The following is a 20,667-nucleotide window of genomic DNA, read 5'->3' as shown; positions in this document are numbered from 1 at the left end:
ACCAAGTCCCAAACTATCTTGCCACTGCTCCCCATGTAGTCTGGGCATCCGGGGGGCTCCACGTGCCTATATTTTTCCTCATAAATCTGAAACTTACATGTATAGCCTGTTGCCCTCTCACAGGTCTTATACATCTTGACCCCATATCTGGCACGCTTGCTGGGGAGAAACTGTTTGATTACAAGGCAGCCAGAAAATTGAATGAGGGACTCATCAATGCAGATGTTTTTATGGGGAGTATACATATCTGCAAATTTTTGGTTAAAGTGATTTACGAGGGGCCGAATTTTGTGGAGCCGGTCAAATTCAGGGTCACCCCGAGGACGACTGAGTGTGTTGTCGTAGAAGTGCATAAAACGCATTATCGTCTCATATCTATGCCTGGCCATGGCAGTAGAGAACACGGACATATGAACAAGCGGGCCTGTGGACCAATACAACCGCAATTGATATTTTTTATTAATGCCCATGTTGCAGGCAATCTGACGCTATCTGGGAGGGGCGCTAACTGGCGCTAACACTATCGGAAGTCACCGGTGACACTAATACAGTGATCAGTAAAAATCTGTTCACTGTAATCAATGACACTGGTGACAGGGCAGTGAGGGCGTTAACTGGGGGGGGGAGGCGATCAAGGGGTTAAATGGGATTACTGGTGTACTAGCGGGAAAACTGGCGCTATCTGGGATGGGCGCTAACACTATTGGAAGTCGCCAGGGACACTGATACAGTGATCAGTAAACATGTGTTCACTGATCAATGACACAGGTGACAGGGAATTGAAGGGGTTAACTGGGGGGGGGGGTGAAGAGAGGGTTAAATGTGTCCTAGGTGTGTTCTATCTGTGGGTTAGTGCTGTTTTACTCACATTTCTTCTGTCTTCTTCTCTGAAAACTTAGCCACTCATGTGTGCTCCGTCCTGTAGTCCAATGCAACGTTGTGTAAGAGTGATGGTTTCAGCCTCATTGTCGAACTCTGGAATAATCCTCAGTCTTCAAAACCTCCTGGCTAACCTATGACAAAAAAAACACAACACCTATATCAATATTACTGTATTGGGAGCAAGTAGTCAATCATCTACTTAACATAAATTACACTAAAAATGGAAAAACATGTTTACACCCACAACCACACACATATTAATATATAAAGTTATACACATGTATGTTTTGAGTCTTAAAATGTGGAAAGAAAACTTAGCCATTTTAGTGTGCTCCGTCCTGTAGTCCAATGCAACGTTGTGCAAGAGTGATGGTTTCAGCCTCATTGTCGAACTTTGGAATAATCCTCAGTCTTTAAAACCTCTTGGCTAACCTATGACAAAAAAGAAAACAACACATATATAAATATTTCTGCATTTGGACCAAGTAACCAATCATCTACTTAACAAAAATTACGCTAAATATGTAAAAACATGCAAAGACCCACAACCACACACATATTAATATATAAAGTTATACACATGTATGTTTTGAGTCTTAAAATGTGGAAGGAAAACTTAGCATCCACCCACTTCTAATGGTGGGCACACATGAAATGTGCCAACAGATATAAAATATGTATGCCGAAGCATAGGGTCCATCCACCGATTGGCCACCCCAGGCCCCCATGCTTTGGCATATATTCTCTTTTTTTAACTGCGGATGAAAAATCTCATCCAACAGCACTGCCCACATTGATTTATGTCTATTCTGAGAGCAAGTTCCTGTTGCTGTCAGAATAAAACGGTCAGTGTTGCAGCTGAAAACATTCCTACAAACAGAAATGATTAACAATAAAACAGTAACAGTAAAACAGTAAAAGTAGAAGAATCACAAAAAATGACAGCAACAAAAAAAACTAACTATTTTTGATTTTTAAATTTTTTTATTTTTTGGGGGGATTTGTTTTTTTACTTTTTTTTTTTTTACTTTTTTTTTCAAACTTTAAACATTTTTAAAACAGATGGTCGGGTCTCTCCAAATGCAATAGCCAGTTTCCTGACTACCTAACATCTTTCGAGACCCTGTGTAAATGTGCCCTGAACTGTGCCGTGCTGTACCCTATATTAATAGTTCACTAGTGTATGGTAGAGGCGGAAGCAGCGCTGCCCACATTGATTTATGTCTATTCTGAGAGCAAGTTCCTGCTGCTGTCAGAATAAACAGGTCAGTGTTGCAGCTGAAAGCATTCCTACAAACAGAAATGATTAACAATAAAACAGTAACAATAAAACAGTAAAAGTAGAAGAATCACAAAAAATGACAGCAACAAAAAAAACTAACTATTTTTGATTTTTAAATTTTTTTATTTTTTGGGAAGGATTTGTACTTTTAATTTTTTTTTTTTTTACTTTTTTTTCAAACTTTAAACATTTTTAAAACAGATGGTCGGGTCTCTCCAAATGCGATAGCCAGTTTCCTGGCTACCTAACATCTTTTGAGACCCTGTGTAAATGTGCCCTGAACTGTGCCATGCTGTACCCTATATTAATAGTTCACTAGTGTATGGTAGAGGTGGAAGCAGCGCTGCCCACATTGATTTATGTCTATTCTGAGAGCAAGTTCCTGTTGCTGTCAGAATAAACAGGTCAGTGTTGCAGCTGAAAGCATTCCTACAAACAGAAATGATTAACAATAAAACAGTAACAATAAAACAGTAAAAGTAGAAGAATCACAAAAAATGACAGCAACAAAAAAAACTAACTATTTTTGATTTTTAAATTTTTTTATTTTTTGGGAAGGATTTGTACTTTTAATTTTTTTTTTTTTTACTTTTTTTTCAAACTTTAAACATTTTTAAAACAGATGGTCGGGTCTCTCCAAATGCGATAGCCAGTTTCCTGGCTACCTAACATCTTTTGAGACCCTGTGTAAATGTGCCCTGAACTGTGCCATGCTGTACCCTATATTAATAGTTCACTAGTGTATGGTAGAGGTGGAAGCAGCGCTGCCCACATTGATTTATGTCTATTCTGAGAGCAAGTTCCTGTTGCTGTCAGAATAAACAGGTCAGTGTTGCAGCTGAAAGCATTCCTACAAACAGAAATGATTAACAATAAAACAGTAACAATAAAACAGTAAAAGTAGAAGAATCACAAAAGATGACAGCAACAAAAAAAACAAACTATTTTTGATTTTTAAATTTTTTTATTTTTTGGGGGGGATTTGTATTTTTACTTTTTTTTTTTTACTTTTTTTTTTCAAACTTTAAACATTTTTAAAACAGATGGTCAGGTCTCTCCAAATGCGATAGCCAGTTTTCTGACTACCTAACATCTTTCGAGACCCTGTGTAAATGTGCCCTGAACTGTGCCGTGCTGTACCCTATATTAATAGTTCACTAGTGTATGGTAGAGGCGGAAGCAGCGCTGCCCACATTGATTTATGTCTATTCTGAGAGCAAGTTCCTGTTGCTGTCAGAATAAACAGGTCAGTGTTGCAGCTGAAAGCATTCCTACAAACAGAAATGATTAACAATAAAACAGTAACAATAAAACAGTAAAAGTAGAAGAATCACAAAAAATGACAACAAAAAAACTAACTATTTTTGATTTTTACATTTTTTATTTTTTGGGGGGATTTGTATTTTTAATTTTTTTTTTTTTACTTTTTTTTTCACGTCCACGTATAAGTGGTACCTCATATGGAAAAAGGATGACACCAAGTCCCAAACTATCTTGCCACTGCTCCCCATGTAGTCTGGGCATCCGGGGGGCTCCACGTGACTATATTTTTCCTCATAAATCTGAAACTTACATGTATAGCCTGTTGCCCTCTCACAGGTCTTATACATCTTGACCCCATATCTGGCACGCTTGCTGGGGAGAAACTGTTTGATTACAAGGCAGCCAGAAAATTGAATGAGGGACTCATCAATGCAGATGTTTTTATGGGGAGTATACATATCTGCAAATTTTTGGTTAAAGTGATTTACGAGGGGCCGAATTGTGTGGAGCCGGTCAAATTCAGGGTCACCCCGAGGACGACTGAGTGTGTTGTCGTAGAAGTGCATAAAACGCATTATCGTCTCATATCTATGCCTGGCCATGGCAGTAGAGAACACGGACATATGAACAAGCGGGCCTGTGGACCAATACAACCGCAATTGATATTTTTTATTAATGCCCATGTTGCAGGCAATCTGACGCTATCTGGGAGGGGCGCTAACTGGCGCTAACACTATCGGAAGTCACCGGTGACACTAATACAGTGATCAGTAAAAATCTGTTCACTGTAATCAATGACACTGGTGACAGGGCAGTGAGGGCGTTAACTGGGGGGGGGAGGCGATCAAGGGGTTAAATGGGATTACTGGTGTACTAGCGGGAAAACTGGAGCTATCTGGGATGGGCGCTAACACTATTGGAAGTCGCCAGGGACACTGATACAGTGATCAGTAAACATGTGTTCACTGATCAATGACACAGGTGACAGGGAATTGAAGGGGTTAACTGGGGGGGGGGTGAAGAGAGGGTTAAATGTGTCCTAGGTGTGTTCTATCTGTGGGTTAGTGCTGTTTTACTCACATTTCTTCTGTCTTCTTCTCTGAAAACTTAGCCACTCATGTGTGCTCCGTCCTGTAGTCCAATGCAACGTTGTGTAAGAGTGATGGTTTCAGCCTCATTGTCGAACTCTGGAATAATCCTTAGTCTTCAAAACCTCCTGGCTAACCTATGACAAAAAAAACACAACACCTATATCAATATTACTGTATTGGGAGCAAGTAGTCAATCATCTACTTAACATAAATTACACTAAAAATGGAAAAACATGTTTACACCCACAACCACACACATATTAATATATAAAGTTATACACATGTATGTTTTGAGTCTTAAAATGTGGAAAGAAAACTTAGCCATTTTAGTGTGCTCCGTCCTGTAGTCCAATGCAACGTTGTGCAAGAGTGATGGTTTCAGCCTCATTGTCGAACTTTGGAATAATCCTCAGTCTTTAAAACCTCTTGGCTAACCTATGACAAAAAAGAAAACAACACATATATAAATATTTCTGCATTTGGACCAAGTAACCAATCATCTACTTAACAAAAATTACGCTAAATATGTAAAAACATGCAAAGACCCACAACCACACACATATTAATATATAAAGTTATACACATGTATGTTTTGAGTCTTAAAATGTGGAAGGAAAACTTAGCATCCACCCACTTCTAATGGTGGGCACACATGAAATGTGCCAACAGATATAAAATATGTATGCCAAAGCATAGGGTCCATCCACCGATTGGCCACCCCAGGCCCCCATGCTTTGGCATATATTCTCTTTTTTTAACTGCGGATGAAAAATCTCATCCAACAGCACTGCCCACATTGATTTATGTCTATTCTGAGAGCAAGTTCCTGTTGCTGTCAGAATAAAACGGTCAGTGTTGCAGCTGAAAACATTCCTACAAACAGAAATGATTAACAATAAAACAGTAACAGTAAAACAGTAAAAGTAGAAGAATCACAAAAAATGACAGCAACAAAAAAAACTAACTATTTTTGATTTTTAAATTTTTTTATTTTTTGGGGGGATTTGTATTTTTACTTTTTTTTTTTTTACTTTTTTTTTCAAACTTTAAACATTTTTAAAACAGATGGTCGGGTCTCTCCAAATGCAATAGCCAGTTTCCTGACTACCTAACATCTTTCGAGACCCTGTGTAAATGTGCCCTGAACTGTGCCGTGCTGTACCCTATATTAATAGTTCACTAGTGTATGGTAGAGGCGGAAGCAGCGCTGCCCACATTGATTTATGTCTATTCTGAGAGCAAGTTCCTGCTGCTGTCAGAATAAACAGGTCAGTGTTGCAGCTGAAAGCATTCCTACAAACAGAAATGATTAACAATAAAACAGTAACAATAAAACAGTAAAAGTAGAAGAATCACAAAAAATGACAGCAACAAAAAAAACTATTTTTGATTTTTAAATTTTTTTATTTTTTGGGAAGGATTTGTACTTTTAATTTTTTTTTTTTTACTTTTTTTTCAAACTTTAAACATTTTTAAAACAGATGGTCGGGTCTCTCCAAATGCGATAGCCAGTTTCCTGGCTACCTAACATCTTTTGAGACCCTGTGTAAATGTGCCCTGAACTGTGCCATGCTGTACCCTATATTAATAGTTCACTAGTGTATGGTAGAGGTGGAAGCAGCGCTGCCCACATTGATTTATGTCTATTTTGAGAGCAAGTTCCTGTTGCTGTCAGAATAAACAGGTCAGTGTTGCAGCTGAAAGCATTCCTACAAACAGAAATGATTAACAATAAAACAGTAACAATAAAACAGTAAAAGTAGAAGAATCACAAAAGATGACAGCAACAAAAAAAACAAACTATGTTTGATTTTTAAATTTTTTTATTTTTTGGGGGGGATTTGTATTTTTACTTTTTTTTTTTTTACTTTTTTTTTTCAAACTTTAAACATTTTTAAAACAGATGGTCGGGTCTCTCCAAATGCGATAGCCAGTTTTCTGACTACCTAACATCTTTCGAGACCCTGTGTAAATGTGCCCTGAACTGTGCCGTGCTGTACCCTATATTAATAGTTCACTAGTGTATGGTAGAGGCGGAAGCAGCGCTGCCCACATTGATTTATGTCTATTCTGAGAGCAAGTTCCTGTTGCTGTCAGAATAAACAGGTCAGTGTTGCAGCTGAAAGCATTCCTACAAACAGAAATGATTAACAATAAAACAGTAACAATAAAACAGTAAAAGTAGAAGAATCACAAAAAATGACAACAAAAAAACTAACTATTTTTGATTTTTACATTTTTTATTTTTTGGTGGGGATTTGTATTTTTAATTTTTTTTTTTTTACTTTTTTTTTCACGTCCACGTATAAGTGGTACCTCATATGGAAAAAGGATGACACCAAGTCCCAAACTATCTTGCCACTGCTCCCCATGTAGTCTTGGCATCCGGGGGGCTCCACGTGACTATATTTTTCCTCATAAATCTGAAACTTACATGTATAGCCTGTTGCCCTCTCACAGGTCTTATACATCTTGACCCCATATCTGGCACGCTTGCTGGGGAGAAACTGTTTGATTACAAGGCAGCCAGAAAATTGAATGAGGGACTCATCAATGCAGATGTTTTTATGGGGAGTATACATATCTGCAAATTTTTGGTTAAAGTGATTTACGAGGGGCCGAATTTTGTGGAGCCGGTCAAATTCAGGGTCACCCCGAGGACGACTGAGTGTGTTGTCGTAGAAGTGCATAAAACGCATTATCGTCTCATATCTATGCCTGGCCATGGCAGTAGAGAACACGGACATATGAACAAGCGGGCCTGTGGACCAATACAACCGCAATTGATATTTTTTATTAATGCCCATGTTGCAGGCAATCTGACGCTATCTGGGAGGGGCGCTAACTGGCGCTAACACTATCGGAAGTCACCGGTGACACTAATACAGTGATCAGTAAAAATCTGTTCACTGTAATCAATGACACTGGTGACAGGGCAGTGAGGGCGTTAACTGGGGGGGGGAGGCGATCAAGGGGTTAAATGGGATTACTGTTGTACTAGCGGGAAAACTGGAGCTATCTGGGATGGGCGCTAACACTATTGGAAGTCGCCAGGGACACTGATACAGTGATCAGTAAACATGTGTTCACTGATCAATGACACAGGTGACAGGGAATTGAAGGGGTTAACTGGGGGGGGGTGAAGAGAGGGTTAAATGTGTCCTAGGTGTGTTCTATCTGTGGGTTAGTGCTGTTTTACTCACATTTCTTCTGTCTTCTTCTCTGAAAACTTAGCCACTCATGTGTGCTCCGTCCTGTAGTCCAATGCAACGTTGTGTAAGAGTGATGGTTTCAGCCTCATTGTCGAACTCTGGAATAATCCTCAGTCTTCAAAACCTCCTGGCTAACCTATGACAAAAAAAACACAACACCTATATCAATATTACTGTATTGGGAGCAAGTAGTCAATCATCTACTTAACATAAATTACACTAAAAATGGAAAAACATGTTTACACCCACAACCACACACATATTAATATATAAAGTTATACACATGTATGTTTTGAGTCTTAAAATGTGGAAAGAAAACTTAGCCATTTTAGTGTGCTCCGTCCTGTAGTCCAATGCAACGTTGTGCAAGAGTGATGGTTTCAGCCTCATTGTCGAACTTTGGAATAATCCTCAGTCTTTAAAACCTCTTGGCTAACCTATGACAAAAAAGAAAACAACACATATATAAATATTTCTGCATTTGGACCAAGTAACCAATCATCTACTTAACAAAAATTACGCTAAATATGTAAAAACATGCAAAGACCCACAACCACACACATATTAATATATAAAGTTATACACATGTATGTTTTGAGTCTTAAAATGTGGAAGGAAAACTTAGCATCCACCCACTTCTAATGGTGGGCACACATGAAATGTGCCAACAGATATAAAATATGTATGCCGAAGCATAGGGTCCATCCACCGATTGGCCACCCCAGGCCCCCATGCTTTGGCATGTATTCTCTTTTTTTAACTGCGGATAAAAAATCTCATCCAACAGCACTGCCCACATTGATTTATGTCTATTCTGAGAGCAAGTTCCTGTTGCTGTCAGAATAAAACGGTCAGTGTTGCAGCTGAAAACATTCCTACAAACAGAAATGATTAACAATAAAACAGTAACAGTAAAACAGTAAAAGTAGAAGAATCACAAAAAATGACAGCAACAAAAAAAACTATTTTTGATTTTTAAATTTTTTTATTTTTTGGGGGGATTTGTATTTTTACTTTTTTTTTTTTACTTTTTTTTTCAAACTTTAAACATTTTTAAAACAGATGGTCGGGTCTCTCCAAATGCAATAGCCAGTTTCCTGACTACCTAACATCTTTCGAGACCCTGTGTAAATGTGCCCTGAACTGTGCCGTGCTGTACCCTATATTAATAGTTCACTAGTGTATGGTAGAGGCGGAAGCAGCGCTGCCCACATTGATTTATGTCTATTCTGAGAGCAAGTTCCTGCTGCTGTCAGAATAAACAGGTCAGTGTTGCAGCTGAAAGCATTCCTACAAACAGAAATGATTAACAATAAAACAGTAACAATAAAACAGTAAAAGTAGAAGAATCACAAAAAATGACAGCAACAAAAAAAACTAACTATTTTTGATTTTTAAATTTTTTTATTTTTTGGGAAGGATTTGTACTTTTAATTTTTTTTTTTTTTACTTTTTTTTCAAACTTTAAACATTTTTAAAACAGATGGTCGGGTCTCTCCAAATGCGATAGCCAGTTTCCTGGCTACCTAACATCTTTTGAGACCCTGTGTAAATGTGCCCTGAACTGTGCCATGCTGTACCCTATATTAATAGTTCACTAGTGTATGGTAGAGGTGGAAGCAGCGCTGCCCACATTGATTTATGTCTATTCTGAGAGCAAGTTCCTGTTGCTGTCAGAATAAACAGGTCAGTGTTGCAGCTGAAAGCATTCCTACAAACAGAAATGATTAACAATAAAACAGTAACAATAAAACAGTAAAAGTAGAAGAATCACAAAAGATGACAGCAACAAAAAAAACAAACTATTTTTGATTTTTAAATTTTTTTATTTTTTGGGGGGGATTTGTATTTTTACTTTTTTTTTTTTTACTTTTTTTTTTCAAACTTTAAACATTTTTAAAACAGATGGTCGGGTCTCTCCAAATGCGATAGCCAGTTTTCTGACTACCTAACATCTTTCGAGACCCTGCGTAAATGTGCCCTGAACTGTGCCGTGCTGTACCCTATATTAATAGTTCACTAGTGTATGGTAGAGGCGGAAGCAGCGCTGCCCACATTGATTTATGTCTATTCTGAGAGCAAGTTCCTGTTGCTGTCAGAATAAACAGGTCAGTGTTGCAGCTGAAAGCATTCCTACAAACAGAAATGATTAACAATAAAACAGTAACAATAAAACAGTAAAAGTAGAAGAATCACAAAAAATGACAACAAAAAAACTAACTATTTTTGATTTTTACATTTTTTTATTTTTTGGGGGGGATTTGTATTTTTAATTTTTTTTTTTTTACTTTTTTTTTCACGTCCACGTATAAGTGGTACCTCATATGGAAAAAGGATGACACCAAGTCCCAAACTATCTTGCCACTGCTCCCCATGTAGTCTGGGCATCCGGGGGGCTCCACGTGACTATATTTTTCCTCATAAATCTGAAACTTACATGTATAGCCTGTTGCCCTCTCACAGGTCTTATACATCTTGACCCCATATCTGGCACGCTTGCTGGGGAGAAACTGTTTGATTACAAGGCAGCCAGAAAATTGAATGAGGGACTCATCAATGCAGATGTTTTTATGGGGAGTATACATATCTGCAAATTTTTGGTTAAAGTGATTTACGAGGGGCCGAATTTTGTGGAGCCGGTCAAATTCAGGGTCACCCCGAGGACGACTGAGTGTGTTGTCGTAGAAGTGCATAAAACGCATTATCGTCTCATATCTATGCCTGGCCATGGCAGTAGAGAACACGGACATATGAACAAGCGGGCCTGTGGACCAATACAACCGCAATTGATATTTTTTATTAATGCCCATGTTGCAGGCAATCTGACGCTATCTGGGAGGGGCGCTAACTGGCGCTAACACTATCGGAAGTCACCGGTGACACTAATACAGTGATCAGTAAAAATCTGTTCACTGTAATCAATGACACTGGTGACAGGGCAGTGAGGGCGTTAACTGGGGGGGGGAGGCGATCAAGGGGTTAAATGGGATTACTGGTGTACTAGCGGGAAAACTGGAGCTATCTGGGATGGGCGCTAACACTATTGGAAGTCGCCAGGGACACTGATACAGTGATCAGTAAACATGTGTTCACTGATCAATGACACAGGTGACAGGGAATTGAAGGGGTTAACTGGGGGGGGGGGTGAAGAGAGGGTTAAATGTGTCCTAGGTGTGTTCTATCTGTGGGTTAGTGCTGTTTTACTCACATTTCTTCTGTCTTCTTCTCTGAAAACTTAGCCACTCATGTGTGCTCCGTCCTGTAGTCCAATGCAACGTTGTGTAAGAGTGATGGTTTCAGCCTCATTGTCGAACTCTGGAATAATCCTCAGTCTTCAAAACCTCCTGGCTAACCTATGACAAAAAAAACACAACACCTATATCAATATTACTGTATTGGGAGCAAGTAGTCAATCATCTACTTAACATAAATTACACTAAAAATGGAAAAACATGTTTACACCCACAACCACACACATATTAATATATAAAGTTATACACATGTATGTTTTGAGTCTTAAAATGTGGAAAGAAAACTTAGCCATTTTAGTGTGCTCCGTCCTGTAGTCCAATGCAACGTTGTGCAAGAGTGATGGTTTCAGCCTCATTGTCGAACTTTGGAATAATCCTCAGTCTTTAAAACCTCTTGGCTAACCTATGACAAAAAAGAAAACAACACATATATAAATATTTCTGCATTTGGACCAAGTAACCAATCATCTACTTAACAAAAATTACGCTAAATATGTAAAAACATGCAAAGACCCACAACCACACACATATTAATATATAAAGTTATACACATGTATGTTTTGAGTCTTAAAATGTGGAAGGAAAACTTAGCATCCACCCACTTCTAATGGTGGGCACACATGAAATGTGCCAACAGATATAAAATATGTATGCCGAAGCATAGGGTCCATCCACCGATTGGCCACCCCAGGCCCCCATGCTTTGGCATATATTCTCTTTTTTTAACTGCGGATGAAAAATCTCATCCAACAGCACTGCCCACATTGATTTATGTCTATTCTGAGAGCAAGTTCCTGTTGCTGTCAGAATAAAACGGTCAGTGTTGCAGCTGAAAACATTCCTACAAACAGAAATGATTAACAATAAAACAGTAACAGTAAAACAGTAAAAGTAGAAGAATCACAAAAAATGACAGCAACAAAAAAAACTAACTATTTTTGATTTTTAAATTTTTTTATTTTTTGGGGGGATTTGTTTTTTTACTTTTTTTTTTTTTACTTTTTTTTCAAACTTTAAACATTTTTAAAACAGATGGTCGGGTCTCTCCAAATGCAATAGCCAGTTTCCTGACTACCTAACATCTTTCGAGACCCTGTGTAAATGTGCCCTGAACTGTGCCGTGCTGTACCCTATATTAATAGTTCACTAGTGTATGGTAGAGGCGGAAGCAGCGCTGCCCACATTGATTTATGTCTATTCTGAGAGCAAGTTCCTGCTGCTGTCAGAATAAACAGGTCAGTGTTGCAGCTGAAAGCATTCCTACAAACAGAAATGATTAACAATAAAACAGTAACAATAAAACAGTAAAAGTAGAAGAATCACAAAAAATGACAGCAACAAAAAAAACTAACTATTTTTGATTTTTAAATTTTTTTATTTTTTGGGAAGGATTTGTACTTTTAATTTTTTTTTTTTTTACTTTTTTTTCAAACTTTAAACATTTTTAAAACAGATGGTCGGGTCTCTCCAAATGCGATAGCCAGTTTCCTGGCTACCTAACATCTTTTGAGACCCTGTGTAAATGTGCCCTGAACTGTGCCATGCTGTACCCTATATTAATAGTTCACTAGTGTATGGTAGAGGTGGAAGCAGCGCTGCCCACATTGATTTATGTCTATTCTGAGAGCAAGTTCCTGTTGCTGTCAGAATAAACAGGTCAGTGTTGCAGCTGAAAGCATTCCTACAAACAGAAATGATTAACAATAAAACAGTAACAATAAAACAGTAAAAGTAGAAGAATCACAAAAAATGACAGCAACAAAAAAAACTAACTATTTTTGATTTTTACATTTTTTTATTTTTTGGGAAGGATTTGTACTTTTAATTTTTTTTTTTTTTACTTTTTTTTCAAACTTTAAACATTTTTAAAACAGATGGTCGGGTCTCTCCAAATGCGATAGCCAGTTTCCTGGCTACCTAACATCTTTTGAGACCCTGTGTAAATGTGCCCTGAACTGTGCCATGCTGTACCCTATATTAATAGTTCACTAGTGTATGGTAGAGGTGGAAGCAGCGCTGCCCACATTGATTTATGTCTATTCTGAGAGCAAGTTCCTGTTGCTGTCAGAATAAACAGGTCAGTGTTGCAGCTGAAAGCATTCCTACAAACAGAAATGATTAACAATAAAACAGTAACAATAAAACAGTAAAAGTAGAAGAATCACAAAAGATGACAGCAACAAAAAAAACAAACTATTTTTGATTTTTAAATTTTTTTATTTTTTGGGGGGGATTTGTATTTTTACTTTTTTTTTTTTTACTTTTTTTTTTCAAACTTTAAACATTTTTAAAACAGATGGTCGGGTCTCTCCAAATGCGATAGCCAGTTTTCTGACTACCTAACATCTTTCGAGACCCTGTGTAAATGTGCCCTGAACTGTGCCGTGCTGTACCCTATATTAATAGTTCACTAGTGTATGGTAGAGGCGGAAGCAGCGCTGCCCACATTGATTTATGTCTATTCTGAGAGCAAGTTCCTGTTGCTGTCAGAATAAACAGGTCAGTGTTGCAGCTGAAAGCATTCCTACAAACAGAAATGATTAACAATAAAACAGTAACAATAAAACAGTAAAAGTAGAAGAATCACAAAAAATGACAACAAAAAAACTAACTATTTTTGATTTTTACATTTTTTATTTTTTGGGGGGATTTGTATTTTTAATTTTTTTTTTTTTACTTTTTTTTTCACGTCCACGTATAAGTGGTACCTCATATGGAAAAAGGATGACACCAAGTCCCAAACTATCTTGCCACTGCTCCCCATGTAGTCTGGGCATCCGGGGGGCTCCACGTGACTATATTTTTCCTCATAAATCTGAAACTTACATGTATAGCCTGTTGCCCTCTCACAGGTCTTATACATCTTGACCCCATATCTGGCATGCTTGCTGGGGAGAAACTGTTTGATTACAAGGCAGCCAGAAAATTGAATGAGGGACTCATCAATGCAGATGTTTTTATGGGGAGTATACATATCTGCAAATTTTTGGTTAAAGTGATTTACGAGGGGCCGAATTTTGTGGAGCCGGTCAAATTCAGGGTCACCCCGAGGACGACTGAGTGTGTTGTCGTAGAAGTGCATAAAACGCATTATCGTCTCATATCTATGCCTGGCCATGGCAGTAGAGAACACGGACATATGAACAAGCGGGCCTGTGGACCAATACAACCGCAATTGATATTTTTTATTAATGCCCATGTTGCAGGCAATCTGACGCTATCTGGGAGGGGCGCTAACTGGCGCTAACACTATCGGAAGTCACCGGTGACACTAATACAGTGATCAGTAAAAATCTGTTCACTGTAATCAATGACACTGGTGACAGGGCAGTGAGGGCGTTAACTGGGGGGGGGAGGCGATCAAGGGGTTAAATGGGATTACTGGTGTACTAGCGGGAAAACTGGAGCTATCTGGGATGGGCGCTAACACTATTGGAAGTCGCCAGGGACACTGATACAGTGATCAGTAAACATGTGTTCACTGATCAATGACACAGGTGACAGGGAATTGAAGGGGTTAACTGGGGGGGGGGTGAAGAGAGGGTTAAATGTGTCCTAGGTGTGTTCTATCTGTGGGTTAGTGCTGTTTTACTCACATTTCTTCTGTCTTCTTCTCTGAAAACTTAGCCACTCATGTGTGCTCCGTCCTGTAGTCCAATGCAACGTTGTGTAAGAGTGATGGTTTCAGCCTCATTGTCGAACTCTGGAATAATCCTCAGTCTTCAAAACCTCCTGGCTAACCTATGACAAAAAAAACACAACACCTATATCAATATTACTGTATTGGGAGCAAGTAGTCAATCATCTACTTAACATAAATTACACTAAAAATGGAAAAACATGTTTACACCCACAACCACACACATATTAATATATAAAGTTATACACATGTATGTTTTGAGTCTTAAAATGTGGAAAGAAAACTTAGCCATTTTAGTGTGCTCCGTCCTGTAGTCCAATGCAACGTTGTGCAAGAGTGATGGTTTCAGCCTCATTGTCGAACTTTGGAATAATCCTCAGTCTTTAAAACCTCTTGGCTAACCTATGACAAAAAAGAAAACAACACATATATAAATATTTCTGCATTTGGACCAAGTAACCAATCATCTACTTAACAAAAATTACGCTAAATATGTAAAAACATGCAAAGACCCACAACCACACACATATTAATATATAAAGTTATACACATGTATGTTTTGAGTCTTAAAATGTGGAAGGAAAACTTAGCATCCACCCACTTCTAATGGTGGGCACACATGAAATGTGCCAACAGATATAAAATATGTATGCCAAAGCATAGGGTCCATCCACCGATTGGCCACCCCAGGCCCCCATGCTTTGGCATATATTCTCTTTTTTTTAACTGCGGATGAAAAATCTCATCCAACAGCACTGCCCACATTGATTTATGTCTATTCTGAGAGCAAGTTCCTGTTGCTGTCAGAATAAAACGGTCAGTGTTGCAGCTGAAAACATTCCTACAAACAGAAATGATTAACAATAAAACAGTAACAGTAAAACAGTAAAAGTAGAAGAATCACAAAAAATGACAGCAACAAAAAAAACTAACTATTTTTGATTTTTAAATTTTTTTATTTTTTGGGGGGATTTGTATTTTTACTTTTTTTTTTTTTACTTTTTTTTTCAAACTTTAAACATTTTTAAAACAGATGGTCGGGTCTCTCCAAATGCAATAGCCAGTTTCCTGACTACCTAACATCTTTCGAGACCCTGTGTAAATGTGCCCTGAACTGTGCCGTGCTGTACCCTATATTAATAGTTCACTAGTGTATGGTAGAGGCGGAAGCAGCGCTGCCCACATTGATTTATGTCTATTCTGAGAGCAAGTTCCTGTTGCTGTCAGAATAAACAGGTCAGTGTTGCAGCTGAAAGCATTCCTACAAACAGAAATGATTAACAATAAAACAGTAACAATAAAACAGTAAAAGTAGAAGAATCACAAAAGATGACAGCAACAAAAAAAACAAACTATGTTTGATTTTTAAATTTTTTTATTTTTTGGGGGGGATTTGTATTTTTACTTTTTTTTTTTTTACTTTTTTTTTTCAAACTTTAAACATTTTTAAAACAGATGGTCGGGTCTCTCCAAATGCGATAGCCAGTTTTCTGACTACCTAACATCTTTCGAGACCCTGTGTAAATGTGCCCTGAACTGTGCCGTGCTGTACCCTATATTAATAGTTCACTAGTGTATGGTAGAGGCGGAAGCAGCGCTGCCCACATTGATTTATGTCTATTCTGAGAGCAAGTTCCTGTTGCTGTCAGAATAAACAGGTCAGTGTTGCAGCTGAAAGCATTCCTACAAACAGAAATGATTAACAATAAAACAGTAACAATAAAACAGTAAAAGTAGAAGAATCACAAAAAATGACAACAAAAAAACTAACTATTTTTGATTTTTACATTTTTTATTTTTTGGGGGGATTTGTATTTTTAATTTTTTTTTTTTTACTTTTTTTTTCACGTCCACGTATAAGTGGTACCTCATATGGAAAAAGGATGACACCAAGTGCCAAACTATCTTGCCACTGCTCCCCATGTAGTCTGGGCATCCGGGGGGCTCCACGTGGCTATATTTTTCCTCATAAATCTGAAACTTACATGTATAGCCTGTTGCCCTCTCACAGGTCTTATACATCTTGACCCCATATCTGGCACGCTTGCTGGGGAGAAACTGTTTGATTACAAGGCAGCCAGAAAATTGAATGAGGGACTCATCAATGCAGATGTTTTTATGGGGAGTATACATATCTGCAAATTTTTGGTTAAAGTGATTTACGAGGGGCCGAATTTTGTGGAGCCGGTCAAATTCAGGGTCACCCCGAGGACGACTGAGTGTGTTGTCGTAGAAGTGCATAAAACGCATTATCGTCTCATATCTATGCCTGGCCATGGCAGTAGAGAACACGGACATATGAACAAGCGGGCCTGTGGACCAATACAACCGCAATTGATATTTTTTATTAATGCCCATGTTGCAGGCAATCTGACGCTATCTGGGAGGGGCGCTAACTGGCGCTAACACTATCGGAAGTCACCGGTGACACTAATACAGTGATCAGTAAAAATCTGTTCACTGTAATCAATGACACTGGTGACAGGGCAGTGAGGGCGTTAACTGGGGGGGGGGAGGCGATCAAGGGGTTAAATGGGATTACTGGTGTACTAGCGGGAAAACTGGAGCTATCTGGGATGGGCGCTAACACTATTGGAAGTCGCCAGGGACACTGATACAGTGATCAGTAAACATGTGTTCACTGATCAATGACACAGGTGACAGGGAATTGAAGGGGTTAACTGGGGGGGGTGAAGAGAGGGTTAAATGTGTCCTAGGTGTGTTCTATCTGTGGGTTAGTGCTGTTTTACTCACATTTCTTCTGTCTTCTTCTCTGAAAACTTAGCCACTCATGTGTGCTCCGTCCTGTAGTCCAATGCAACGTTGTGTAAGAGTGATGGTTTCAGCCTCATTGTCGAACTCTGGAATAATCCTCAGTCTTCAAAACCTCCTGGCTAACCTATGACAAAAAAAACACAACACCTATATCAATATTACTGTATTGGGAGCAAGTAGTCAATCATCTACTTAACATAAATTACACTAAAAATGGAAAAACATGTTTACACCCACAACCACACACATATTAATATATAAAGTTATACACATGTATGTTTTGAGTCTTAAAATGTGGAAAGAAAACTTAGCCATTTTAGTGTGCTCCGTCCTGTAGTCCAATGCAACGTTGTGCAAGAGTGATGGTTTCAGCCTCATTGTCGAACTTTGGAATAATCCTCAGTCTTTAAAACCTCTTGGCTAACCTATGACAAAAAAGAAAACAACACATATATAAATATTTCTGCATTTGGACCAAGTAACCAATCATCTACTTAACAAAAATTACGCTAAATATGTAAAAACATGCAAAGACCCACAACCACACACATATTAATATATAAAGTTATACACATGTATGTTTTGAGTCTTAAAATGTGGAAGGAAAACTTAGCATCCACCCACTTCTAATGGTGGGCACACATGAAATGTGCCAACAGATATAAAATATGTATGCCGAAGCATAGGGTCCATCCACCGATTGGCCACCCCAGGCCCCCATGCTTTGGCATATATTCTCTTTTTTTAACTGCGGATGAAAAATCTCATCCAACAGCACTGCCCACATTGATTTATGTCTATTCTGAGAGCAAGTTCCTGTTGCTGTCAGAATAAAACGGTCAGTGTTGCAGCTGAAAACATTCCTACAAACAGAAATGATTAACAATAAAACAGTAACAGTAAAACAGTAAAAGTAGAAGAATCACAAAAAATGACAGCAACAAAAAAAACTAACTATTTTTGATTTTTAAATTTTTTTATTTTTTGGGGGGATTTGTTTTTTTACTTTTTTTTTTTTTACTTTTTTTTCAAACTTTAAACATTTTTAAAACAGATGGTCGGGTCTCTCCAAATGCAATAGCCAGTTTCCTGACTACCTAACATCTTTCGAGACCCTGTGTAAATGTGCCCTGAACTGTGCCGTGCTGTACCCTATATTAATAGTTCACTAGTGTATGGTAGAGGCGGAAGCAGCGCTGCCCACATTGATTTATGTCTATTCTGAGAGCAAGTTCCTGCTGCTGTCAGAATAAACAGGTCAGTGTTGCAGCTGAAAGCATTCCTACAAACAGAAATGATTAACAATAAAACAGTAACAATAAAACAGTAAAAGTAGAAGAATCACAAAAAATGACAGCAACAAAAAAAACTAACTATTTTTGATTTTTAAATTTTTTTATTTTTTGGGAAGGATTTGTACTTTTAATTTTTTTTTTTTTTACTTTTTTTTCAAACTTTAAACATTTTTAAAACAGATGGTCGGGTCTCTCCAAATGCGATAGCCAGTTTCCTGGCTACCTAACATCTTTTGAGACCCTGTGTAAATGTGCCCTGAACTGTGCCATGCTGTACCCTATATTAATAGTTCACTAGTGTATGGTAGAGGTGGAAGCAGCGCTGCCCACATTGATTTATGTCTATTCTGAGAGCAAGTTCCTGTTGCTGTCAGAATAAACAGGTCAGTGTTGCAGCTGAAAGCATTCCTACAAACAGAAATGATTAACAATAAAACAGTAACAATAAAACAGTAAAAGTAGAAGAATCACAAAAAATGACAGCAACAAAAAAAACTAACTATTTTTGATTTTTAAATTTTTTTATTTTTTGGGAAGGATTTGTACTTTTAATTTTTTTTTTTTTTACTTTTTTTTCAAACTTTAAACATTTTTAAAACAGATGGTCGGGTCTCTCCAAATGCGATAGCCAGTTTCCTGGCTACCTAACATCTTTTGAGACCCTGTGTAAATGTGCCCTGAACTGTGCCATGCTGTACCCTATATTAATAGTTCACTAGTGTATGGTAGAGGTGGAAGCAGCGCTGCCCACATTGATTTATGTCTATTCTGAGAGCAAGTTCCTGTTGCTGTCAGAATAAACAGGTCAGTGTTGCAGCTGAAAGCATTCCTACAAACAGAAATGATTAACAATAAAACAGTAACAATAAAACAGTAAAAGTAGAAGAATCACAAAAGATGACAGCAACAAAAAAAACAAACTATTTTTGATTTTTAAATTTTTTTATTTTTTGGGGGGGATTTGTATTTTTACTTTTTTTTTTTTTACTTTTTTTTTTCAAACTTTAAACATTTTTAAAACAGATGGTCGGGTCTCTCCAAATGCGATAGCCAGTTTTCTGACTACCTAACATCTTTCGAGACCCTGTGTAAATGTGCCCTGAACTGTGCCGTGCTGTACCCTATATTAATAGTTCACTAGTGTATGGTAGAGGCGGAAGCAGCGCTGCCCACATTGATTTATGTCTATTCTGAGAGCAAGTTCCTGTTGCTGTCAGAATAAACAGGTCAGTGTTGCAGCTGAAAGCATTCCTACAAACAGAAATGATTAACAATAAAACAGTAACAATAAAACAGTAAAAGTAGAAGAATCACAAAAAATGACAACAAAAAAACTAACTATTTTTGATTTTTACATTTTTTATTTTTTGGGGGGATTTGTATTTTTAATTTTTTTTTTTTTACTTTTTTTTTCACGTCCACGTATAAGTGGTACCTCATATGGAAAAAGGATGACACCAAGTCCCAAACTATCTTGCCACTGCTCCCCATGTAGTCTGGGCATCCGGGGGGCTCCACGTGACTATATTTTTCCTCATAAATCTGAAACTTACATGTATAGCCTGTTGCCCTCTCACAGGTCTTATACATCTTGACCCCATATCTGGCACGCTTGCTGGGGAGAAACTGTTTGATTACAAGGCAGCCAGAAAATTGAATGAGGGACTCATCAATGCAGATGTTTTTATGGGGAGTATACATATCTGCAAATTTTTGGTTAAAGTGATTTACGAGGGGCCGAATTTTGTGGAGCCGGTCAAATTCAGGGTCACCCCGAGGACGACTGAGTGTGTTGTCGTAGAAGTGCATAAAACGCATTATCGTCTCATATCTATGCCTGGCCATGGCAGTAGAGAACACGGACATATGAACAAGCGGGCCTGTGGACCAATACAACCGCAATTGATATTTTTTATTAATGCCCATGTTGCAGGCAATCTGACGCTATCTGGGAGGGGCGCTAACTGGCGCTAACA

The sequence above is a fragment of the Staurois parvus genome, unplaced genomic scaffold (assembly GCF_062004578.1).
Source record: "Staurois parvus isolate SC_StPar_1 unplaced genomic scaffold, SC_StPar_1.0 ptg001805l, whole genome shotgun sequence".
In the NCBI taxonomy this organism is placed as follows: domain Eukaryota; kingdom Metazoa; phylum Chordata; class Amphibia; order Anura; family Ranidae; genus Staurois; species Staurois parvus.
The sequence above is the reverse complement of the archived record's forward strand: the minus strand, read 5'-3'. Positions refer to the sequence as shown.